At 46.4% G+C, this 5,561-nt stretch overlaps 1 pseudogene; it reads left to right on the top strand.

Moving 5' to 3' along the window:
• Positions 1-454: 454 nt before the first annotated feature.
• On the top strand, positions 455-1,216 carry Gstp1-ps2 (glutathione S-transferase pi 1, pseudogene 2; annotated as a pseudogene).
• The last annotated feature ends 4,345 nt before the right edge of the window (positions 1,217-5,561 follow it).

Raw genomic sequence — 5,561 nt, 5'->3', positions numbered from 1 at the left:
CACCGAAGCTGTGACACACACACACAAACGCAAACACAAAGAAATATATACATACACAAATACATACATGCATAAGGTAACTTTTTTCTTTAATTAAAAAAAAAAGTCAGAAGACAAATTAGCTGAAGATAGCTAGGATTTCAATCTCAGCTTCACAATTTACCTTGGTAAGTTGCCTACCTGTCCTAAAGCTCTGTTCCTTCCTCTGTAGAATGAGCCTGACGTGGAAGTCATTCAGCTCCATAGCTGACATGCAATAAGTGTTCAATATGTGTGAGCATCAATCCACATGTGCTTGTGATTATATAGGTGTGGCCTAACTGTGCCTTCACCAGAGGCGAATATTCACTGGGAAGCAGTGTGGGGCCTTGAAATGGGGCTATGTGACCGACTGAGATCTCCTAAGATCCCCTTGGTATTTCTTCCTAAGAGAGTTATTATTAAAAAAGCAGGGCCGGGCGTCCGCGTCCCAGATACCTCACCGTCTACGCAGCTCTGAGTCCACACCTCTGTCTACCCAGCAGCTATGCCGCCATACACCATTGTCTACATCCCAGTTCCAGGGCGCTGTGAGGCCATGCGCATGCTGCTGGCTGACCAGGGCCAGAGCTGGAAGGAGGAGGTGGTTACCATAGATGTCTGGCTTCAAGGCTCACTCAAGCCCACTTGTCTGTATGGGCAGCTCCCCAAGTTTGAGGGTGGAGACTTTGCCCTTTACCAATATAATGCTGTCTTGAGGTACCTGGGCCGCTCTTTAGGGCTTTATGGGGAAGACCAGAGGGAGGCCGCCCTGGTGGATATGGTAGGTGATGGGGTGGACGACCTTCGCTGCAAATATGGTACCTTCATCTACACTAACTATGAGAATGGTAAGGATGACTATGTGAAGGCCCTGCCTGGGCATCTGAAGCCTTTGAAACCTTGCTATCCCAGACCAGGGAGGCAAAGCTTTCATCGTGGGTGACCAGATTGCCTTTGCCGATTACAACTTGCTGGACCTGCTGCTGGTCCACCAAGTGCTGGCCCCTGGCTGCCTGGACAACTTCCCCTGCTCTCTGCCTATGTGGCTCGACTCAGTGCCCGGCCCAAGATCAAGGCCTTTCTGTCCTCCCCTGACCATGTGAACCGTTCCATCAGCAGCAATGGTAAACAGTAGTGGACTGAAGAGACCAGAACTTCTTCTTGTCCCCCTTTTCCCAGACTAATAAAGTTTATAAGACAAAAAAAAAAAAAAAAAAAAAAAAAAAAGCAGGGCTGGCCAAACAATGCTCTTCTTCCCCCCAACATGCACTTCTCCTTGGTCATCTGCCATCTTCCAAAGGGTCCTCTAGGACTGAGCTAATGCAGGCACCATGCCTTCAAAGCTCTATAGCTATGAGCCAAATAAATGTTTTCCCCATGTAACTTAGGCGACCTGGGTGTGTTCTTACAACGACGAAAAGCTGACTGAGTCTGGGTTCTCAGTCTGGCCCTGACAGCTACCTACAAACCAGGAAACCAAGTACTTTATTGCTATTGTCTCTCCTTAGCTGCCCCCTCACGCCAGTGCTGACTGAATCGTAAGGATGCTGTAAGCTATGCCGCTGTCACTGCTGGACAAACTGACTGAATTTCTGGGCCAGGTCCTCCGCCCCATGCTAAACCTTGGGAGGACGCAGTGGTTAATCCCTGGTCCTTAAGTAGAGCCTCAGGGACAAGCCCCCTCAGCCCAAGCACTGGAGAACTTATCTCTTTTAAACCCAGTGAGGTTTATTACTTTACCTGCAGAGTTTCTGGAGCTTTGTGAATCCCTCTAATTGGCTTGGGTGTCTAACGTTGCTTGGAACGGGGTCACCAATTTCCCAAATGGGTCTGTGGCCTCGAGGGTTCAGAACAAATTCAGAAGACAGATCCTAAAGTCTGGGGCTCTGTGATGTGGAAGGTCTTGCTCTAGCCACCGGCCACAGTCTGTCCACTCCTTTTCCCTCTTCTACAGTCTCTCTGTGGAGCAGGACCTAATCAGTGGCTCCCCAAGTCCCATGTCACCTTCTCTCCAAGAGTGGTCTCCAGGGCTAGGGCTCCAGTGCACTTCACTAAGCACATGCAGAACCCAGGATTTGGTCTCCAAGCCCTCAAAAAAGGGGGGTGAGGAGAGTTAGCTCCACAGGTCTTCAAGCAAAGGAATGGCTTCTCCCATCATTCTGGCCTACTTTCCCTCACAACACAGAGCTCCTGACCCAGGCCCTTCTCTCCAGAGTTTCTCCTAAAAGTAGGAACTAAAAATTGAGAGCACCCACCATATTTGGCACTACATATTCCCCATAATAGCCCATCCTGTATAAATGAAAACTGAGCATTGAAGGTATGAAAAGATATTTATCTATAATCATTATTATTCTATTACCTACCATTATTTTTGTTGTACTAGGGGCCTAGACACTATTCTGAACATCTTTTTCCCCAATACTTTTTATTTTCAGTTGACACAAAGTAGACACGAGAATCCTGATTTTTTACAAGGGCAAAAATAGAGTCTCAGAGAGATGGGGCAATTAGCTTCAGAGCACCCAGGTAGTTAGTGGCAAAGATGGGATTAAAAACAGGTCTGTCTGTCTGTCTCAGCGCTGACTCTACAACCTGCTGTCTCCCTTACTGTAAATATGGTGCAAGGTGCCAGACACCCTTGTCTGTATCAAGTTAACATTGCGAGTTGGTGGGGAAAGAGCCCATCTTTTGGCTAAAACACCCTTGGATATTTTGTTTGCAGAGATAAAACTGAGAAGCCCACCAAAAAAAAAAAAAATTTAAAAAAAAGTGATCTCTTGGGCTGCTCAGCCCAAGCCAAGTCCAACAATTCTGTACCACTGGCCCCAGGAGTTCCACTCTCCCACCCCCACGGACTGCTCTATTTCTAGGTCTTGACCACTTCCTGTCTTGGCTATTACAAGAAGTCACCAGCCCTGCCTGGTTGAATCCTGATATGGCACCGGAAAAAGCCAGGCATTAGACCAAGGTCTCGGTGAAACACAGAAATCCACCACCCCAACCCCCCAGGATTCAGTTTTTCCCTGAAAGGATGACCAAGAGTAGGGTGACTGTGAGCTCGGAACAGACTCCGCCACAGCAGCCCACCTCGCTTCACTGTTTCCAACCCCGGGAAGCCTGGTAGTGTCAGCCCTGGCCTGAAAGCCATGAGGAAGTCCCAGGAAGGAACAGAAGGAAAGAGCCCACCCTTCCTTCTCTCCAGGCAGGAGGACACCCCTGCCTCACCACCCTCCTTTGTCTATCGCTTCTCTCTACTCTTGTGACCCATAGCCCTCCCACACTCAGAGGCTTGTACTCCTGAGACAACCCCAGGGCTGTCGTCACCTGCCTGCCTCGCCCTGCTTCTTAGATTCTACCTTGGACCTTCGGGTCTGTATCTGGACCCTCAAATCCACTCCATCAGTGCGCAGAGAATTTTGCATAGCAAACCTTCAGACTCGGACTATCCTACGTCAATGAGAGCCTCACTTTCTAAAGTTTCTGAACATGGAGGTCAGGTGACAGTTTGGGATAGTCAGTTCTTCCCCTTCACCACAGAGGTCCTGGAGTTTGAACTCCGGTCATTAGGCTTGGCAGCAAGTGCCTTTAGCCTCTGAGCTATCTCAGCAGCCCAAGACATATGTTATTAGTTACAATGTTTCTCCTGTGCATACAAAGTTTTCCATTTTTATAAAAACACAATAGCTTCTGGCAAACAAAGACTTTAAATATTTTCCTACCCGTCATTCCTCAGTATGTATTCAATTAGTATAACTTTGGATCGGATTGTGTTAGAATGTTTAATTTTAAAATTTGCAGTTTGAGTCCCTGCCTTGCCTTTTATTTAAGAATCATTAAAGGAGGGTTAAAGATGCAGCTCAGCCAGTAAGGTGTTTGCCTAACATGGGCCAGGCCCTGGGTGTGGTGACACATACACTTCCAATCTTAGCACTTGGGATGTAGACGCAGGAGGGTCAGAGTTGAAAGTCAGCTTTGGCTACGTATGAAGAATTCAAAGGACCCCATCTCAAAACTGGTTGTTTGAGGGCCACTGGTGGAAAGTCGGCTCTCCTCATGGATGTGGCTCCTGCGAGGCTGCCCACAGTCCTGCAGCTAGCCCTGTAGACACACATTGACGGCACTGAAGGAGATTCCGTGGGCCTGTCTGAGAAGGGAGAGTTCATAAATGTGGAAAGAAGTGGTGAGAGGGAAGGTTAGGAGAAGAATTGGAAGGAAAGGAGACAGAAAGAGGGTTTGATCAAAACATACGCATGCGTGAAATTCTCGGTCAGTTAAAAAAAAAAAAACCTAACTATTAAATGAATTTTGGGTTTCAGAGCAATTTCTGAAATGATCCTGAATATATTTCTGCCATTCCATACGATGCGTTGCTGTAAATTGCATTGTCCTATGTATTGATGTTCTTCGCAGTGACGGTTATAAAATCAAAAGTATCGGGCATCTCTGGAGAACCCTGAAGGTGATCTAGATTTATTTCCTTAATTAAATGCCTAGACGTGATTCAGTTCTCCATCTAAAAGTAAGCAAGCATCTTTTTTTTTTTTTCTTTTTTTTCGGAGCTGGGGACCGAACCCAGGGCCTTGCGCTTGCTAGGCAAGCGTTCTACCACTGAGCTAAATCCCCAACCCCAAGCAAGCATCTTTTTACATGCAAATTGGCCTTATCTTCAGTCAGCGGTACAGCGATATAGATGGCAAAGGATCATTTTAAAATACATTTCATCATGATTCCATGTGGGTGCTGAGAACCAAACCAGGATCCTCTGCAAGAACAGCCATGGTTCCTAACCACTGAGCCATCTCACCAGCCCAGCCCAATTTCCTTTTATAGTACATGTCTTCCAACATCTGCCTTCGACTCGGTACATTTTAGATGTGTTGTGCGCAAGACATGACTCTGTTTCCATGCTAGACTTTAGACTTAATATTCCTTAGGGGCAAGAATTTGATGCTATTTGAGTTTATTTAAAAAAAAAAAAAAAAAAAAAAAAAAAAAAAAAAAAAACCTCAAAGTCCAAGCAAAGTATCAGGCAGTCATCATTGTGAGAAACCAGATGCTAGCATACATTACAAAGGCTTCGTTCTAATTCAAGAGTGAGGAGGGATTGTGACACAGTGTGATGAGCAAGGCTCTGGGTTTTATTTCCAGGAGGAGGAGGGATGAGAAAAAAGGGAAAATTAATTCTAATGAAAACAACATTGGCACTAAAATACCTCAAATAAATAGCAAAGTACTACATTCTAACTAGTCACAGGGCTTTTTATACTAGGCTGGGAGCTTCCTTTCTCTTCATTTTTTTTTTTAATTTTGGATTTATTTACTCTTTACTCTGTGCATGTGGGTGTTTTGCCTGCATGTATGTCTGTGCGCCACATGTGAGCCTGGCGCCTGTGGAGGTCAGGAGAGAGCACTGGATCTCTTGGAACCAGAGTTACAGGCAGTCGTGAGCAACCACGTGGGGGTTGGGAATCAAACCTGCGTCCTCTTAGCAGCTGAGCCATCTCTCCGGCCCCTGCCCCTTCTTGTGGAAGTTCAGG

Source organism: Rattus norvegicus, chromosome 10 (assembly GCF_021556685.1).
Source record: "Rattus norvegicus strain SHRSP/BbbUtx chromosome 10, alternate assembly SHRSP_T2T, whole genome shotgun sequence".
In the NCBI taxonomy this organism is placed as follows: Eukaryota; Metazoa; Chordata; class Mammalia; order Rodentia; family Muridae; genus Rattus; species Rattus norvegicus.
Note: the sequence above shows the minus strand (reverse complement) of the source record. Positions and strands in the feature narration are given on the sequence as shown.